This window comes from Pinus tabuliformis, chromosome 2_2 (assembly GCF_031772625.1).
Source record: "Pinus tabuliformis cultivar Carrire ecotype Pingquan chromosome 2_2, CPIR1, whole genome shotgun sequence".
NCBI classification, from domain to species: Eukaryota; Viridiplantae; Streptophyta; class Pinopsida; order Pinales; family Pinaceae; genus Pinus; species Pinus tabuliformis.
The window spans coordinates 1,215,310,172-1,215,331,490 of NC_142300.1; the positions used below are offsets into that span (position 1 = coordinate 1,215,310,172).

A 21,319-nucleotide genomic window follows, 5' to 3' on the forward strand; every position below is an offset into this window, starting at 1 on the left:
GGCTGATGGGGATTGAGAGCGAAAGTTTATCATCATCGTCTATTGCTTTTAAGAGGGCCAAACAATCATTTTCATTGCCATAAAAGGTTTCATTTTGTAATGGGGATTATTTGCTATCTACGGTTTTTATATGCCTAGGTATTTATTAAAATTCCCCCTTGTAACTAGGATTTTTCGAGCTTTATACAAGGATTTAAAAATCATAGTGCGAGCTTCCTATTCTTATTTTTTTTCATGTGTCATGAAACGCTTTACAGGTCTAAGATTTTTTTTTGTTTATTTTTTTTTAACAAGTGTTTTTTAAAGTTTTGTATTCATTTTATTTTTTATTTTTCCCCTAGGTTTAAGGTTTAAGTTGAATACTGCCTTGTCAATATGTCGAAGGTTTTGGACCTGTTACCCACTATTTTGCTGGTGATGTCCCTATATTTTTTTTTCTTTCTCCAAGATGGTCCTCAGCTGACAACTAACAACCCCTTGCAGCCACTAACTCGCTTCTTGTGCCATTTCTCCGTCACCTGAGCCAACCATGTGGTCCCTCACCCATCTGTCATGATCGTATGTTTGAAGGTGGGCCTCCCAAACCTAAAGGTATGCATTGTCATTTGGTAATTGAGTATTGTAGTTTGCTTATCATGGATACTTCTGAGCATGAATTGATGGGGGGATTCGGTAGAAAGAGTGGGTTAGGTCTATGCTCTTATCCCCTAGACCTCTTTTGGATGTTAACCTTGGACCCTAGTCCGGTGGGATCTCTTTTACTGCCCTTTGGGCTTTAATGGATGGTACTATATGAGAAACCCTGATTTTGGTTGCATGGTCCTGCGCCCTCATCCACATATATCACTCCCCTTCCGCTCATTATACCCCCATTCATCATTTCTCCCACCTGGGTCCACATTCCTCCACCGGGTCCGCATAGGGTTAGCCTTCCCCCTCGTCATTCCCACACCTTGGGTCGGGTCTGGAATGATGCCTCGGAGGTTGATGCAGCTGAAAAGAAAAGTAAAAGCATAATTGGCCACATCCAACAGGAAAATGTACCACAAAATGCAAAAGATGGCTAAGACAAACACATTTAGCACGTGGGCAAAAGGAAATACATGAGCTCTACCCCTTTATCATGGCCATCACCCTCGTTCCTATAGGCCCTAGATGAGCCCCCTTTATCATTCAGGAATCCATGATTGTGCCAACCAGTGTTGCGAAAATCGCGATATTGTCACGATATTATCGACAAATAGCAATTTTTTTGAGTTTGGTGATATTATCGCCCGATTTTTACGTTAATTTTTTTTTTTCACAAAAAATCGCGATAACTTGAAAAAATTGCGATTTTTTGGGAAAAAATCTTTGGAATTTTTTTTTTTTTCCTCTGATTTTTTGATGAGGAGGAGTAACAGGAGGAGGAGGTGACACAACCTACCTAGGCTACCCCTGTCACTAGTAGAGGACGTGGTCTACCTCTTGTAGCTCCTAGTTCTTCAGCTTCTAGAGCACATCAGAGTCCACTGCCAATTCCACCGGCATCTACATCTAGAGAGAAAGGGAAAGCTATTGCATTTTCTCGCAAGAGGGGCAAAGGAAATCAGTAGTATTAGAATTTAGTTATTTGGTTCATTTCATTGTATATGACACTATGACTCATGATATGAGATACATTATTATATTTTTTGTTGATATTTTGAGGTTGAGTTGGGACTTAGGAGTCAAGGCTTACTGTTCAGGACATGATTCACTGTTATGTGTGATGTAGCACTATAAATGATATTACACATCTTATATATTAGTTCTTTTATCATATTTATGTATCAATGTATTTATTTTATGTTGTAGATGCTTTAGATATTAAAAAAATTGAAAAAAAATTAATATTTTTGTATTTTATGATTTTTTTTTTCTCGGATTATTTGCTGATTTTTACGAAATTTTATTTATTTATTATTATTTTTTTATCTCTGATTTTTTCCTATTTTTTTCCCTCGCCAATAATAGCCTGATAACGATAACTGTAACATTGGTGCCAACCCCTGGTGGGCAATGAACCGCCCTACCTTAAAGGGGGTATCCACTACTATACCTTACACATCATTCTCTTATCCCTTGAGCCCTGAGTAGTTAATAAAAGAAAAATCATAAAAGGCAAAAGGCATATAAAGAATGGTGGAAAAATCAACGCTGGGGCACCTCATGTACCATGATTGCTCCCTCCTATACATTATATATCCAAGTGTGGGCTTCCCTTTTGCTAACTACCCTTGTATCCCATCATGCGGCCCAGGGATGCCCCTTTCATTCCCTACCTGATTAATCTCTCTATCACATGCCACCACCTTTTGAAGGATGTACCTTGGACATGCTATCCCCTTCAAAGGTACAAACCACTTAATAGGGTACTTGGTTAACTCCATTTGGAGCTTGGAGACATTAGCACATGCTAAATCCCACTATGGAAGGGCATGCCATTATGAAGTGCCCATCTGTTGTCCATGGTTTGTAAGCTCTTTAACTCGATTTCTTTAAATGACTTCTTGTATTGGAAGGCTAGGGGACATATTAGATTTTATGTAGGATTGCAGATGGTCTCCATTTTGGTTTGGTCTCTCTATACGGGGTCCTAACCCTCTAGAGGGCTACATTGGCACATGTAGGGTGTGTGTAGAGAGCCATGGTGAAGCTGAAGTTTGTGAGGTTGCCATCAAGTCCAAAGGGGGAGATTGTTGGCATTATGTTTTCTGGTATGACTGTATGTTACAGATGTTGTACTTGATGGCAACTCCAGTGGTAAGACTCTCGGTTTGTTGAAAATTAAGAAGGACGCAGGCAATCGGTTCAGAAAGTGCGTCCCCGCAGGTATACCATGCAGAACCCGCGTCCAGGGACGCCGGCCAGCCGTTCAGGGGGTGCGTCTACCCAGTGCACACATTTCAAGGCAGAGAAAAGCACGTGGGGGTTTCTTGTGTGGTATCTAGCCGACGGTTTTGTGTTTCTATGGTGTCGGCTCGTGGTATTGTTCCATGTTTTGGGGAGGAGCTTGCCTATATAAAGCAAAGGAGTTCATTTGGATTGGGCAAGTGTCTTGGGTTGAATATCTTATTTGGTGAGATCTAGTCCAGATCTAAGAGGGCGAATCTTCTAATGGACTGTGATCTCTATGGCGCATGATCAGATCTGTAGATCTGACTGTTTGGGTCTGTTCTGAAGTCTTCATATCATTTACATCTGAAGGGTCGCAGGTTCAGTGAAGGGAAAGTGCGCCGGGACGCTGATATTGTAAAGGGCAAGTGCGTCGGGACGCTGATACTGTAAAGGGTGAGTGCGCCGAGACGCAGTATAGTAGAAAGAGACCTGCGTGGGGACGCAGGGCGATCAAGGTTCAGGTGCGTCTCTGAAGCAGAAGGACGCGGCGCGATAATGTTTTCAGGTGCGTCTCTGTAGCGAAAGACGCGGCGCGATAGTATCTTTGGGTGCGTCCCTGAAGCAACAGAACGCAGAGCAGTCACAGGAACAGTGCGTGGGCACGCAGCGGAGCAAAAGGATATCTGCGTGTGGACGCAGAGTAGCAGAAAGTTAACGGCGTCTGGTCGCAGGCCACAGAAAGAAAAACTGCGTCTTTGTTTTAAGATGTTCTGTTGACTGATTTTCTCTGTTGATAAGGTGTTCTGGGTTGTTTCTGTTATTGCTGATCTGATATCTGTAGTGATCTATATCTGTTATGTACTTGTTGATCATCTGATGCTTTATGAAAAGAAGTAGGGGGTTGTAGATCCCTTCCAGGAGTATTTGATCTTTGAATTATTTTTGCATGTCAGTACCATAAAATAATGAGCATGAAAAACAGATAATCACATCAAAGAACACAAGATGTAAGGTGGAAACCCAATGTGGGTGAAAACCACCTGCTGCAATATGTCTCTATCTTCTTTCAATTTAGAAACTTCTTTTACAATGATTTTGTACTGGTGCAGTCCTTTACCAGTACGCAGGCTGCAACCTGCAGAGAGCTACAACTCTCTCTCTTTCTCGTTTTCCAGTCTACTCCTGGAAGGGATCTACAACCCCCTACTTCTTTTCATAAAGCATCAGATGATCAACAAGTACATAACAGATATAGATCACTACAGATATCAGATCAGCAATAACAGAAACAACCCAGAACACCTTATCAACAGAGAAAATCAGTCAACAGAACATCTTAAAACAAAGACGCAGTTTTTCTTTCTGTGGCCTGCGACCAGACGCCGTTAACTTTCTGCTACTCTGCGTCCACACGCAGATATCCTTCTGCTCCGCTGTGTGCCCACGCACTGTTCCTGTGACTGCTCTGCGTTCTGTTGCTTCAGGGACGCACCCAAAGATACTATCGCGCCGCGTCTTTCGCTACAGAGACGCACCTGAAAACATTATCGCGCCGCGTCCTTCTGCTTCAGAGACGCACCTGAACCTTGATCGCCCTGCGTCCCCACGCAGGTCTCTTTCTACTATACTGCGTCTCGGCGCACTCACCCTTTACAGTATCAGCGTCCCGACACACTTGCCCTTTACAGTATCAGCGTCCCGGCGCACTTTCCCTTCACTGAACCTGCGACCCTTCAGATGTAAATGATATGAAGACTTCAGAACAGACCCAAACAGTCAGATCTACAGATCTGATCATGCGCCATAGAGATCACAGTCCATTAGAAGATTCGCCCTCTTAGATCTGGACTAGATCTCACCAAATAAGATATTCAACCCAAGACACTTGCCCAATCCAAATGAACTCCTTTGCTTTATATAGGCAAGCTCCTCCCCAAAACATGGAACAATACCACGAGCCGACACCATAGAAACACAAAACCGTCGGCTAGATACCACACAAGAAACCCCCACGTGCTTTTCTCTGCCTTGAAATGTGTGCACTGGGTAGACGCACCCCCTGAACGGCTGGCCGGCGTCCCTGGACGCGGGTTCTGCATGGTATACCTGCGGGGACGCACTTTCTGAACCGATTGCCTGCGTCCTTCTTAATTTTCAACAAACCGAGAGTCTTACCACTGGAGTTGCCATCAAGTACAACATCTGTAACATACAGTCATACCAGAAAACATAATGCCAACACATGGGTCTCCACAGTAGTAGACAACACTGCATGGATCCTTGGAGATGTTTAGAGATTGCTCGAGAATCACCTATTGGACGAGGAAGATGCCCCTGGTTCGCCATGCCTAGCCGGCCCCAAAGTTGTACCATGCACTTGGCAGATGACCCAGGACTTGTATGCTGATGTGGCATCACTTACACCATCATTTGAGACCTTACAGATGGTCTACATGCATCATCGATCTACTTGGAGACACACAAGGTTACTTGTGTGCCCTCACACCCATTGGGAGCACCACAGGTTTATCATTTGGAGAACAAGGGGCCAACCACTTGTCCACTACTTTTGGAAGTCCTATTCATCATTGTGGCACTTAGGGACTTCATCAGGCTTCTTAGAAGGACCAACGACATGTATTATTGATCATTCGACCTCTTGAGACACTTCTTTTGTTTATGAGCTAGTTTGGTGGGCTTGTCGCCAAAATTTAGTTATTTTGCACATTATTCTAGGGGCTAATGTAGGCCTAATTAGCTAAATTGAATTAATTAGAAGTGTATAAAACAAGTGATGTGAATTCGTTTTAGCATCATCACTTGGATTGGACTTGTATCTCTATTGAGAATTTCGCTATCCTTCTTGGAGGACGAATTTTGGAGCATGGAATGAATTTTGATGTTTGGATTATTTTCTCGTCTTGGACCTCCTTGATTAACAAATTCTTGATGGTTGAATATACTCTTAATACATGTAAGTACAATTTAATGCTATTTTCTTTTTTATTCTTGTCACATACATTGTTGCTAGGATTTTGCTATCCTAGGGCTAATTTACTACATCCATTTATGCGAAGTTGTGGAATTTCGGTTTCTAGATAGTGATGCTTCATGTATGAGCCATGTATTATGATTGAATGTTTCTAGAGATGCTTCTTCATTGGAATTCATCTTGATACGCTGCCAATCTTGCAAAACAAAGTATAAAGTTCTTGAAGCTGCTTTTGCTGCTGCCCTAATGCTATGCGAAGTTGTCTTTGAGGCCTCTTTGACATAGAAAATTCAATGTCCATAGTCATAATTACTCTTGACTCCAAATCTCCCCAAAGGATTAGGCACTGGTCCACCATAAGGTGATCACCTTAAATGTATTTTCCTTCTCCCCTCTCCTCTTCTCTAGGTCTAGTCCTCTAGGTCACCTAGGGCATCAAGTATCTCATAATCTAGCCATCCAAATACTTAGATTTTTGGTACACAACTGCACTAATGTGTTCTCAAGAAGTCCTCCAAATTTCATGAGATTCCAACGGTGGGATCTTGAGATATCACAAGCCCTAGCTCGAAGAACAATTCTTGCCCTTGGTTTCCCTTAGGCTAGAAACCTCATTGGGATCCTTGTATTGCCTTTCATTGAAAATTCATTTCTTGATCCCTTTCCCCTCCCTAACTAGGTCAAGCATATCCTTGGTTGCTAAATCCTATCCCCTTGACCTAACCTCGGGCCCACTTAGTCCCGTGTGGTCCCATGCATTATCGAGATTAATTCTTCAAATATCACTTGGAACCCAAGTTTCCACAAGAATTCTAGGGCTTAGGGATCTCTTTTATATGACACATACTCAAAGTCTAACCCTTGAAATCCTCCCAAGCCCTTCTTTGAGAGCCTTCCATCTTGTCTTTTGTTGTAGTGGCTACAACCACCCTCCAAAATTTTGTCTTCGCTTTGTTTTGGAGCCTCCTTCTTCAAAATCTTAGCAGCTTGTCTTGCACTGCTCAGGTATGTGTGTTCATTCAAGTTTATCTTTCACTTTGCAGCTTGTGTTCGCTTACTTGCTGTGCTGACCAACCACAAGCTGACCCCGTGACTTGGTTTACATCCAATTCTTGCGCTGTCTTGGAAAACTGAGAATGCTAGAGGGGAAAACTGCGAATGCTAGAGGGCAGCCTTCCTTGCTCTCAGGATTTGCACAGAGTAGCTTGGCAACCTGCCTTGCTCTCCAGAATTGAGGAGAGTAGCGCGACAGTGAGCCTTGCTCTCCAAAATTGCGTAGAACATCCTGGTAGTGAGTTTCGGCTTAGAAATTGCGCAGACCCAGCTGACAACTTGTCTTCAGCCGGGAAATTGCGTAGAGCATGAGAGGCATCCAGAGCCACTCAACCCAGAAATTGTGTAGAAGCTGTCCGATGCATGTGTCGGCAAGTTGCTCGGTTCCCTCCAGAATTACACAATTTCTCCATGCATGCATGCTAGCCTTTCTTGGAAAAGCAAAAAGCAAAAAGCGAAAAAGCATCCCTAAAAATAGGGATCTATTTTTAGCATTGGGAGTTACACTCAAGTTATTTTTAGAAACATCCCACCACTTGTTGTTTTTTCTTAGATTTTTGGCATGCACGTCATAAACCCTGAATCTACCAAATCTATTTAATCGACGCCCTAGAGCTCATTCCACATATTCGATTTTGGAGCTTTGGCATTCTTGAGGCATCTAGGAACCTTCGACACAATCGGCACAACTTTTCCAGGTAAGTTTTGCTTTTCAAGTCTTTTGCTGCTTTTTCTGTTGCTTTTATTTCCTTGGATTGTGTGAGTGCTATTTTGCATGTTTTACTGAAAGACCACTGGCGGTTTTTTTGTTTTTTGTTTTTGTTTTTGTTTTTGTTTTTTTGTTTTTTTGTTTTTTGTTTTTTGTTTTTTGTTTTTGTTTTTGTTTTTTTTTTACTTGTAGAAGTGTTGTTTCAAGTTTTGCATTGTCTTTCTTAAGCGTCGCATGCATAACACTGTTTTTGCACTAACGGTTGCCGTTGCGACGACTCTCCCCACCAGCTTCATTGTTTGTTCGTTTGACTGATTCCTGCATTGGTTTTGATTGCATGCATGATCATTCACTCCTATCTACACCATCCTTCACTCATGCATTCAGATCTACTCGTTTTCAAGTTGCCCTTGGGCAGATTTGGGCTGCCTTGGCTCAGATCTAGCTTTGCCCGGCATGCACTACGCATTCCTGGATCTCAAGGCTCTGCCTTAGCTCCAAGAATTGCGCAGGAGTTGCGTGTCACTGGCCTCCAGTTGTGCTCTGTGCAGTTATGGGAGACAGTGCCCAGCCTTGCCCAATGGGATTGCGCAATGCGCAATCAGCATCACTGGATTGCGCTCTACGCATTTCCAGTCAACAGCAGGTCTCACTAGCAGCTGGGACTGCGCAATGCGCAGTTCAGCTGACAGTCTCCCAGCCTTCGAGAGTCACTACTGCGTAATCTTGCCCAACAGTCACCCAATTTGTTGCATGATCGATCCTTGAAGTGCTTTGTGTTTTTAAACTGACATTTGCTTGTTGTGAGTGTCTGCTCTGTCTCCAGGTACATTAGTTGTTGAGCAGTCTCTCAGCAGTACATGCATCATGGTTTCCAAGAGAGTTGGATCAAAGGACACTGTAGAGAGCAACACTGGAGACGTGGTTGAACAGGTGCCAATGAACTTGCCCATCTATGCAAACACACAATTGTTTGTAGAGAAGGACATGAAGATCACATGGCAAGAAATAAAGGACATATTTGCAGGCAGTTTCAAGGAAGATTTGGAAGATCGACAAGTCTATGTCAACATTCATAAGTTAGGCTTGTACAGGGTTGCATGCAGGTACCTCGCCTTCCTGTGCGCGGATATCATTCACTGGGTTGTCTCACATACCAATCCCGAGATGATGACATTGAGCAATACTAGTGGGACACAACTTGCCACCTTCAAGACAAAAAACTACCATCAGATGTATCACTTGCCGTAGCCGGTGAACTACATGGATGCACTATTCTTCACTCCCAACAACAATGTAAACACTAGAGATATCATGAAGCGTTGAGTAAAAGAGCCATCGAAGTTCAGGACGACACCCAACCACGTCTACAAGACAAAGTCACTTAGGAAGTGTTGGGTCCCTATAATACTAGTGATTACCCCATTACTATTGTAGTTATACCCCTTATTTATATTGATGTACCCATGTAGTGCCCATATTGTTACTATTGTGCCACATAGAAGCCCACTATTGTTATTGTTGTGCCCTACAATATTATTGTTATGTAGGCTTGGATTGTATTGGGACCACTTAGACTCCTATATATAGAAAGGAGGTATTTTCATTTGTATCATCGAAGAATTGTTCATTTATGTAATGTAAAGGAGGTTGCCCCCTCGAAGAGGCTGAATTCTAAGTCGTGGATCTCTCTTTTCTATCTTTTTGTGAGCTGGTTTCATAACATTTGGTATCAGAGCTTTGGATTCTAGGGTTTCGCTGCTCCAAACAGGTCATCGTGGCATTTTCGCTATAACTTTTTTTCTGTGACGTTTCAGAAGTCGCAAAAAAAACCCATTTGAGAAGAATTGGCGCTGAACCTTGGGTCCGAATTTCAGAACTTTTTGCGCGATATTTTCGGAGATATGATCTGAGGAAGTTGGTCTTTTTGCAGACTCCTGAATTACATTCAAAACAGGTGACCTGGGGAAAATCGTCATAACTCTCTCTCTGAGGATTGGATTGAAATTTCGTAAAAAGGTACAGAAAGAGGACGGACTGTAGTTTCTTGTGGGTGAGTTTCAGATTCAAAGGTTGAAACAGTGACTCGTGGCACGTCGTACAAGTTCGCTCTACTGAACCAGTCTAAAAGCAAGTCACTGTGAGAGATTTCACATAACTCTTCCTTGGAGAATCCAATTTGGCTCAGACTTGTGGCATTGGAAAGAGGACGCAAAAGGCTACTACAGATAGCAATTTCAGAACTGGATGATCCGAAATCACAGAGATACATCAGATTCAATATCAGGCTTCTATAAAGTGAAAAAAGGTGTGTAGTTTTTTTTTTAAATTTTTGTGTAAGCTTGGTTTAACGGAATTCAAAGGGCATAGTAAAGCATTATTATCGGTAACTGATGCCCCGAGGAAAGAAAATGCAAACACCTAGTAAGGAACCTGAAAGCTCTAGCATGACTCATGAAGAAGAGGAAGAAATGCTACATGATATATCAAAATTACAAGAACAAGTGCAACAAATGTCACGCTCACAAAAGCTAACAGAAGCTAAGATAAGTGGCGTGGAATCTAAGGTAAATGGCGTGGAATCTAAGATAAAGGGAATGGAAGCTAAGATGGATGGCATGGAAGCTAAGATTGACGCTAAAATTGATGGCATGGAAGCTAAGATTGACGCTAAAATTGATGGCATAGATGATAAGATGGATGAATTGAAGAAGTTGCTACAAGAAAGGGTCACTAATGGTGAAAAGGTAGTAAAGGAAACTCATGATGAGAACAAAAGAAATGTTAATCATGATTCCATAGACTCTAATGTTGGATCGAAGACTCACCATGTTCCAAAAATCGATATGAGGAAGTTTGATGGCAAGGATCCCGCCACATGGATATTACAGATGGAGCAATTCTTCGATCTCAATAATGTGCAAAACACACAAAAGGTACGTATGGCAACTTTATATTTGGAACCAAATCAGTTTGTATGGTATCAATGGCTTTGTTCTCGTAAACAATTTATCACTTGGGCAATTTTTACGGAAGAATTGATAGCACATTATGAGGATACAAAAAGCAACACTTTTTTTAGCCAATTGATAAGTCTCAAACAAAAGGGTTCAATAATGGAGCACATTGAGGAGTTCCAAAAATTGAACATAAGGGTAAAAGATATTCCAGAGGAGCATAGGATTGATGTGTTCATAGGGTCTTTAAAGGATAATATCCAACATGATGTTCGCCTTTGGGAACCTGATTCATTAGAGAAGGCATTCAGGTTAGCAAGAAAAATGGAAAGCAAAATTATGGCAACTAGGAAGCATACCATTCACAACTATAAAGATGGAAGTGTTGTTGCCCATAGTCTTCCACAACCTACAAGGTTGACACCACAACAATTGGAAGAAAAAAGAGCAAAAGGGCTTTGTTACAATTGTGATAGCAAATACACAAAAGGTCATAAGTGTGCTGAGAAGAAATTATTCTACATAGATTGTGAAGAGGAAGAAGAAAAGGAGCAAGAAAGGTCAAAAGAAGAGGATATATTCCAGGAACAAAGCCTAGATGAAGAACAAATAAATCCGACCATATCTTGTAATGCATTGGCAGGAATTACCACTCCTCAAACCATCAAGATAGAAGGACAAATCAAGAAGAAAAAGGTAATAGTGTTGATTGATTCAGGAAGCACCCACAATTTTATTCATTGTAGGGTAGCAAAAGAATTGAATTGCTTCCTATATCCAGCACCAGAGTGTCAAGTGATGATTGCAAATGGAGGAACAATAAATTGCTCTGGAAAGTGCCATAATATCAAGCTATCCATGGGAGAATATGTATTGACTAGCCCAATGCTTTCCATTCCAATGGGAGGTGCTGATGTTGTACTAGGAGTCCAATGGCTACAATCCTTGGGTACAATAGCTTTTAATTTTCAAGAACTTTTCATGAAATTTTCTGTGGAAGGAAAGGAAGTTGAATTAAGGGGTATTGCAGGGAAACCAGGAAAGATAATCAGCTCTAATGGTATGACAAAGCTTCTAAAAAAGGAGCAAAGGGGTGTAATTGCACAATTATGTTCGCTAGATGTTTCCACATTGGAATCATCTATTTCTCCAGATCTCCAAAAAGTCCTGGACAATCATTCCAAGGTATTTGAGACTCCCAAAGGTCTCCCACCTATGCGTGATCATGATCATGCTATTCATCTGATTCCAGGAAGTGTTCCTCCAAACATCAGGCCGTACAGATATCCCTATGTCCAAAAAAGTGAAATTGAACGTATGGTTGCAGAAATGCTAGAGGCTGGTATAATTCAACCGAGTCAAAGTTCTTTCTCTGCTCCAGTAGTATTGGTGCACAAGAAGGATGGATCATGGCGCATGTGTCCGGATTATAGGGAGCTCAACAAGCTCACTATTAAAGATAAGTTCCCCATTCCTGTCATTGATGAATTACTGGATGAATTGCATGGATCAATTTACTTCACCAAGTTGGATCTTCGTTCAGGATATCATCAAATCAGAATGAAGATTGAAGACATTCCGAAAACAGCATTTAGAACTCATGAGGGTCATTATGAATTTTTGGTCATGCCTTTTGGCCTTACCAATGCACCTTCAACATTTCAAGGTTTGATGAATTCAATTTTCAAACCATTCCTTAGAAAATTTGTGTTAGTATTTTTTGATGATATACTAATCTACAGCAAGTCTTGGAAGGATCATGTTGAACATGTTGACAGGGTGCTACAACTATTGGAGGAGAAACAATTATATGCCAAAAGATCCAAATGTTTCTTTGGAGTCCAGGAGGTGGAATATTTGGGTCATATTGTATCTCATGAAGGAGTTAAGGTAGACCCTAGCAAAATTAAAGCCATTAAGGAATGGAAAATCCCCACATCCATAAAGCATCTGCGAGGATTTCTTGGGTTGACAGGGTATTATCGCAAGTTTGTTAAGAATTATGGGAGAATAGCAGCACCTCTAACAACATTATTGAAGAAAGATGCATTTTCATGGACTCCGGAAGCAACAAAGGCCTTTGAACATCTTAAAGAGGCAATGTGCCAAGCACCGGTCTTAGCTACACCGGACTTCACAAAAACCTTTATTGTGGAATGTGATGCTTCAGGAAATGGAATTGGTGCTGTTCTAATGCAAGATGAAAGACCCATTGCTTTTGAAAGTCGTCCAATCAAGGGAAAGTTTTTAAGAAAAGCTATTTATGAGAAGGAAATGTTGGCAATACTCCATGCACTTAAGAAATGGCGACCCTACCTAATGGGAAGACACTTCAAGGTAAAAACAGATCATGATAGCCTTAAATACTTTTTAGAACAAAGATTATCCTCTGAAGAGCAACAAAAGTGGGTCACAAAGATGTTGGGTTATGACTTTGAAATCATCTACAAAAAGGGGAAGCAAAATGTGGTGGCAGATGCACTCTCAAGAAAGGATGAGGATGTGGAAGCATTGTTGTGCGCCATTTCTATTATCCAACCAGATTGGATAAATGAAGCAAGGGAGGAATGGAAGAATGACGAAGAAGTGTGGGCACTTATTCGAAAGCTACAACAAGATTCCAGTACGTCTGATACATTTAGCTGGAAAAATGATTCGTTATGGTACAAAGATCGCTTATACCTCTGTAAGAATTCCCAGCTAAAACAAAAGATTCTTATGGAATTGCACACTTCTCCCTTAGGAGGGCACTCAGGATTTTTAAAAACTTACCACAGGGTTAAGAAGGAATTTTTTTGGGATGGCCTTAAATCAGATATTCAAAAGTTTGTGGCAGAATGTTTGGTTTGCCAGCAAAATAAAGTTGAAACAATTAAGACACCGGGTCTATTACAACCTTTATCCATTCCAAGCCAACGTTGGGAGGAGGTATCAATGGATTTTATCACAGGTTTACCCAAGTCTGAGGGAAAGAGTGTCATCATGGTGGTAGTTGACAGACTTACCAAGTATGCACACTTTTGTGCATTATCACATCCATTTAAAGCCAGTACAGTTTCTACTGCATTTATGGAAACAATTCAAAAGCTACATGGAAACCCAAAGATTATTGTAAGTGACAGAGATCCCATTTTCACTGGAAATTTTTGGACAGAATTATTTTCTTGTCTTGGTACTCAGTTAGCTCATAGCTCATCTTATCATCCTCAATCTGATGGGCAAACTGAGATAGTAAACAAATGTTTGGAAGGATATCTTCGTTGCTTTGTATCTGATAAACAGACACAATGGGTCAAATGGTTGCCTCTGGCTGAATGGTGGTATAACACTTCCTTTCATACAGCAACAAAAATGACCCCATTTATGGCACTTTATGGGTATCAACCACCATCCATCACATCATATTTAAGAGAAAATTCTAAGGTTCAGGCAGTGGAACATCACATCGAACATCAACAACAAGTCCTCCAACTCTTAAAGGATAACCTTGTGTTGGCACAGAATAGAATGAAACAACAGGCAGATCAACATCGCAGTGAAAGAAGTTTTGATGTAGGTGATTGGGTATTCCTACGGCTACAACCATATAAGCAAATGTCCCTCAAGCAAGCTAAGAAGGATAATAAATTATCACCAAAGTATTATGGTCCGTACAAGGTGTTGCAAAAGATTGGTACTATGGCATACAAATTGGAGCTTCCTGCAGCTTCTCGATTGCACCCAGTTTTCCATGTTTCATGCTTAAAGAAGGTTATAGGCGACAAGCTCCCAGTTCAAACAATATTGCCAGAACTTGACGAAGAAGGAAAAATTATATTGGAACCGGAAGCAGTTATAGAAACAAGAACTCGACAGCTACGAAATCGATCAATTTCAGAGTACCTTATCAAGTGGAAGAACTTATCCACTGAAGATTCCACATGGGAGGACGAGAATTTTATGCAGAAGTATCCTGAACTACTCAAGCGTTGAGGACAACACTTTTTTGAAGGAGAGGGGCATGTTGGGTCCCTATAATACTAGTGATTACCCCATTACTATTGTAGTTATACCCCTTATTTATATTGATGTACCCATGTAGTGCCCATATTGTTACTATTGTGCCACATAGAAGCCCACTATTGTTATTGTTGTGCCCTACAATATTATTGTTATGTAGGCTTGGATTGTATTGGGACCACTTAGACTCCTATATATAGAAAGGAGGTATTTTCATTTGTATCATCGAAGAATTGTTCATTTATGTAATGTAAAGGAGGTTGCCCCCTCGAAGAGGCTGAATTCTAAGTCGTGGATCTCTCTTTTCTATCTTTTTGTGAGCTGGTTTCATAACAGGAAGGCTTACCAACTCTTGGTCATCTTTGCATGTTGCTTGTATGGCCAAGAGAGCACGAAGACCTTCCCGCAGAGTTGGGTTGTCATGTTAGATCAGTTGGCAAATGAAGGAAGGCCTTTCATCTAGTCGGACATGTTGGCTCTTCTGCTAAAAGCGCATCTGTCTAATGCTTGAAATCCGCCTAAGGATGGACAAGCAAGATTCTATATGTCCGCGTACTTGCTTGATGCAATCTGTGCCCAATAACAGTTCCTTGGCATGGGTTGGACATGGACACCATCAAAGGAAGCTGTGAATGTTTATTGCAAGTTGCTCTCTGAGTGCAGCTATCGAGGAGTCATGGCGAGGCTGTCTGACCACTTCATCGCCTCGCTGTACAGGATGATATTTGAATAGGATCCACCTTGCATGTCCCAGGAAGCGATGCAGGCATTGCTTAACATTGCAGATTGGTATGCCTCACTCGGTGGCACCTTCATCAGGATGTTTGGCGTGGAGAAGCCTCCGCATGAGCTATCGAGGTTTGCCACAGACAAGCTGGTCATGCAAGAGGTTGCATACCACATCTCCACAGGGTTATCAACAGGACTACATAGGAGGAAGAAGGCACCATGGCCTACTCTTCCTTTGCGGATTGGGTTGTACGAGATCCGTACCTTGAAAGATGCAGATGTCGAGGCCGAAGACTTGAAGAAGTTTGGGTTCGGCACCAAGAGTTTCAATCCGTATGATCCCCACTGCATATGCAAGAACCACTGTGCGAAGGTGTACTACCCATGGATCCACGGGACATGTCATTGGCTAGAGGAAGATCATTGGAGATATTGCTACAACTCCTCTAGGCTCAATGAATCAGTCAACGTGGCTGTAGAATGGAAAGCAACACTGCAGACAGCAGCAACACTGCAGACAGCAGCACCACAGGAAGCAACAACAACAACAAAAGCAGTGAGCAACAAATCGACGCAAGACAAAGGCAAGAGGAAGATTGCCTAGAGCGCAGAGGTTGAGCAAAGCTACAAGTTCAAAGAAGACCCACTTGTTGAGAGAGTAGCTTTGGAGATAGATGGAAAGAGGCGACAACGCGAAATGAAAGTAGAATGGAAGAGAAGAGAGAAGTAAAGGTTGGAAGAGACGGAAAGGAGATTGCAGGAGACAAAGAAGAATTTGAAAGCAGAACAAGAGCTCAGGAGGAGAGAAAGGGAAGAAAGGTAGAAATAGGAACAGGAAGAAGGACAAGGCGCACTGACAGAGAAAATTGCGCAGATATAGGTTGAGACAACAGAGCAGTCAACAAATGATGAACAGAGTGAGAAGGTGTAGGTTTGGGAACTTGCTCAACGAGTTGAGAAGTTGGTTGAGGCAACAGACATGGAGACGGAACAAGAGCTAGAGGACCAAGACATCGATCTCATGCCGAGGGCATATGAGGTCGCACCACAGTCTTCACCACCTCCAGAATCACAACCAGTCTTGAGCGAGCAAGGAGAAGTTGTTCTCCTTGATGATGATTCAGAGATGGATGTGTACAATTTGGCATTTGATGAGTCACAACAGAGGATTGTACAGGAATGAAGAAATCAGCTCTCGGATGATCATACATCACTTGCGCACACAAAAGAAAGGGTGATTGTACCAGATGTTAGAAGACATCCAGTTGCCATGGCCGAGGCTTCTAAGGCCTATGTAGAAGCCACAAGTTCAATGGTCAAGTTCTTGATAGCAGAGAATGATTGAATGGCGAAGGACTTGCAAGAGGCCCGACAGAGAGCAGAGCAATCTGTAGGATCCGCCATGATAGAGATGAAGAAAGCAATAGTGGCGAAGATATCAACTTTGGAGGCCACCATGTGGACAATGTATAGAAGATTTGTCACCGTGCACAAAGCGGTTGTCCATTTATATGGCTTTCAGCAGCAGTGCGCGCAGACAACCCAAACTCTCAAAGACATTCACACTGCTATTACGCACATGCAAGAATGGACAATGAGGTACAAGGGAGCCCCGCTTTACTTTCACAAGAGGATGAAGCTAAAGGCTGAGCTAGACAAAGCATAGATTCAGATGTTGATCTGGAACTATGAGCAACTCCCTCCACTCATCACTAGCATTGAGGCTTCCTATGCACGATTGTTCAGGAGTTTGGATGTCATAGTGCGAACACACAAGATCCCTTCCATCGGAACCCTCACCCAGACCATGAGGAAGAACCAAGTCATGTTGGATGTCGACAAGTACATAGAGCAATTGATGCGTGTAACCACTAACGATGACTTGCAGCTCAACACAAAGAACATGCAAAGGTACATCAGTGGTCCAGCCACACTCAGGACAATGTTGCGCATGCTTCAGGATGAGCTGGACAGAGGTTTCAGAACCATATACCCGGAAGCCATGGAGGCAAGAGTTCGCTTCGACAAAGATGTCATCAAATAGTACGGGGACACAATAGCGCAGTACCAAGCTTGGTATCAGTTCGTCACCGAAGATCACCGCGAGGAGGTTACTGAGTTGGTCTTTCCCCAAGACCCCGAGTGATGTTGTTTGTCTTGTCAGGCTGACTCAAGCCTATTTTTGTCCCACATGGGTATATGTGGAAATTGTATTATTGTAAACATGTTGTAAGTGAAATTCCAAGTGTCATTAGTGGAATGTGAACAGTCACTGTTCTAATGCGAAGAGTAATGATGGTAGTCCAAGAGTCAAAGGGGGAGCCAAGCTCTTAGCTAGGCATTGCTTAGAGAAATCTTGGAGAGTATTATGATGAGCCTTGGCTTCTCCACAGTGTAGAACGAGTACATCTCTTTGGAGGAGCAGGCAATGTTGACTGTAATGTTCCACTATTGGGGCTAGTGGCTGTCAATGGTGTATGTATGGATGGAACTTTCACTTTATATAATATATATCAAAGCCAACATGTTTTCATGCATATGTTGTTATTGTAGTTGGACTATTATGGTTGCTTTAGCAATGTATGTTATTTAACTTACACATTTGTGTATGAACTATTTTGTATGCAATTGTATGAATCTTGTTGCAATTGTGTTGTTGGTTTAACCCGTCACTTTGGATTGTGGACTATTTTGCTTTCCATTTTGTGATCTCATTCCACTCGTGTGTTCGTTTCAGGCTGCGTACTATTACAGGCTTCTAAGGGATACACTTCCTTTTTCCTTCCGTGTGTTAGAACCCCCATACATCTCACTTGACTTGCTGCAAGGTCACACACTTGCTTCCGACAAAGATATCACTCATACCTCTGCGCGCTATTGCAGTCAAGGCATTAATTTACTACCCACTGCTGGGACTCTTATCCAAACGGTCTGAGGTCTAGTTGGGACTTCTCACCGGGGAGATCCCCTGACATGTTGGCAGGTCCAACACCGTCAACATCTTCCAAGACAAGCAAGCCACATATTTGAGCCTCTCTTGTGAATAGGCTTCGAGGATCACCCCTTGCCCTATCATTGGTCCATCCATTTCGTGATCGTTATCATAATGAGTTTCCTCCCATTGATGAAAGTTCGTAAAGAGTAGGGAGACTTAGCTGAGGTGACAGTGGGCTATTGCTCCATTGTTGCCCTTAGCCTAGTAGTAGCCCTTCAAGGATCCCCTTTTAGGACCCTTGGTACAACAAGAAGCAATAAGGCTCCATCACATTGGCACTGATGAGCAGGTCGTCGATATTCTGACAAAGCCCCTGGGGAAGGTCAATTTTTTGGCCTTCCCAGAATGACTTGGAGTCGTGGAGAGACCCTCTTATGAGGGTCTTATATGAGATGGACATTGAGCTTTGGGAGCTTTGGGTACTTCTTGGAGTGATGAGCAACCATAGGGTGAGTGGTTCAGCCTTCCCCTAGTGGTTTGTTGTGTATAGGGTGAGTGGTTCAGCCTTCGCCTGCGATACCCCTTGGCGACATGTAGGCAGGATGACTGGTTCATCCTTCTCCTGTTGAGACATCCTACCCATGCAGTCTGGGACACATGGGAAGTACCTCTCATCTGGCCAATGAGTAGGGAAATGAGGATACCATACTACTATTGATGGACGCATCATGTACTACCGTACTCCCTATGCTAGGATGACTGATATTGATTTGGGATCAATTGGAATTGACTTCGGGTCAGTAAGAGTGGTATGAGACACTCTTTTGATTGGAACTGACTTCAGGTCAATAAGAGTGGTATGACACACTCTCCTTTGATTGGGACTGACTTTGGGTCAGTAGAGAATGGTATGATACATTCTCGATCGCTTCTTCTTATTCATAGTTCAGCAGAGCAGAGCAGTGCATTGATGGCAGAGATAGTACAGATTGACAGACGGATTAGCAAATGGAGTTCTCCCTAGTTGAGAGGGAGTGTTAAAATTGGTAACTAGGGCCAAACTCCACATGGGTCATCTTATTTATGACGACTGATATTTTTCTTGGATTCTTCTCTCCGAGAGGTGTAGGATTGATCCAAAGATCATCTGATTCTGACATGTACAAATGAAGTTATGAATTTCTTTTGATTACGGTCAAATTGTCAAGGTCGGCCAACAAACTTATGTAGGCTTAGAAGCCCAACTGTCATGTCTATTCATCCTCAATGTTGCATATAAATAGAAGGTGACTTAGCCTCATTTAGACACACTCGTCTTCACAATTCTCTCTCTCTCCCCTCATTGATTGGGTACGGATTTCTGGGCATCTCTCTCTCCACACGTCCGAAATTTCAAGAGAGAGAAATTTCAGGAGGCCGAAATTTCAGGAGAGCAAATTTTCAGGAGAGCGAATTTTCAGGAGACCGAATTTTTGGATAGTTTGACCAAGCGTTGACCAACATGTGTTGACCTCCTTTGATTGCATTTTTGTGAGGGCTATCTCTGTTTGGGTAGGTCGCATTTACAGGCACATAAATCGAGGCTAAACATTGACTGTTGACCAGCGTTGACTGTAGCTAGGGCTGATCGTAGGTGGGCTATTTGACCAGACTTTGACTGGGCTGAATTTGATTGTTTTGAGGGCTATTTTATCTTTCTATTTGGAGGTTGAAGTTGACTGAAGTTGATCGATTTGCTAAGGGTCAAATCTGCCCTGTTGACCAGCGTTGACTTTTCTGGTTAGGGCTCTTTTGCTGTTGTTATAAATTATCAGATTTGTAAATTGTACTATTTGTCTCTACTGAACTATTGAAGACTAAAAAAAGATTTGATCAAGGGTTTCCCCACATTGGTGTTTGTCCTTGGCTGGTGCCACATCTTGTGTCCTCTTGTCTTGGCTTGTCTTCTACTGTTTATGTTTATGTTCTATCTACATTTTACTATCATGTTGATGTGATTGCTAATCTGAATATTGATATTGGGCTAATAAAGAAATTGAAGAAAAATTGCCCTAAAGCATAGAACATACCATTGTTACCTAAAATTAACACATCCAGATGGGGTATGCGCCTTGTATAGGTAGTGCAGTATCACACGTAAAGCCTCCCAGTATAGTGCTCTTAAATAAAGTAGAGCTTGTCTAGTTAGGCCTCATAGACAATGCTGGTTGATCATAATGTTGATGCTTATAGTTGGCTTATCAATCCAATCCTTCTTATGAGAACTTTTCAAAGGGAGTACTGTCCTTGTATCTATCATTGTTTTAAGATCTGGTCGGCTCGGAATTGACTCGACCGAGTTGGTTCGAGCCGGAATTTTCAACCCGACAGAAAATTCGGTTCGGTCGACCGAGTTATGACTGGCCAGGCCGAGTCATAGCATGACTTGGACGGATTTGTAAATACTCGGCCGGGTAGCTGACAGTGGCCAGTGAACCATAAAAACACGCCTTTTTTTGATTTTTTTTAAATTTTTCTAAGTGTGGGGTACTCCAATGGGGTTTATGAATTAGTTTGCTGGTCTTTGGGGTCCATTCCCCTCTTCCAAACCCTAGTATTTGATCATATTGCCCTACTAAGGCTATGCTATTGATGGTAATGTTAAATTCTTAAAGTAAAAGTGACATTCTCCTTAATCTTCATTTTCATCATTTTACTTAAATTTTTAACATTACCATGAAATGACTCAGGATGTTTGAGAGTGGTTCCGGCCTCATTGGATTTCATATGGAGAAATTAGAATTTTTAGATTTCATTCAAAATCCAGCAGACTTATCGGGTTTTCAGAATTTCAGGATTGGGGGATTGGAATGTTTCCATTGAATTTTGTCATGTATTAGGGTATGGAACTCGTATTTAATCAAGAGCACCAATCCCTCTATGTACCTTGATGTTAGTGACATTGGTTGTCGAACTCCTCCAGGATTCGCTCCCAAACCGGGAGCTTCCGAAAATGTTGCTCCCGCTCCCGTTTTCGCTCCCTCTCCTGTTTTCGCTCCCTCTCCCCGCTTTTGCTCCCGCTCCCAAGTAACACTGAGCCAGATGAG

At 42.2% G+C, this 21,319-nt stretch overlaps 1 protein-coding gene across 4 annotated transcripts in view; it reads left to right on the plus strand.

Annotated features, from left to right (window-relative positions):
- Window positions 1-21,319, plus strand: part of LOC149197869 (uncharacterized) — an 86,424-nt gene that overhangs the window by 49,184 nt on the left and 15,921 nt on the right. The gene's annotated exons all lie outside the window — the stretch shown is intronic.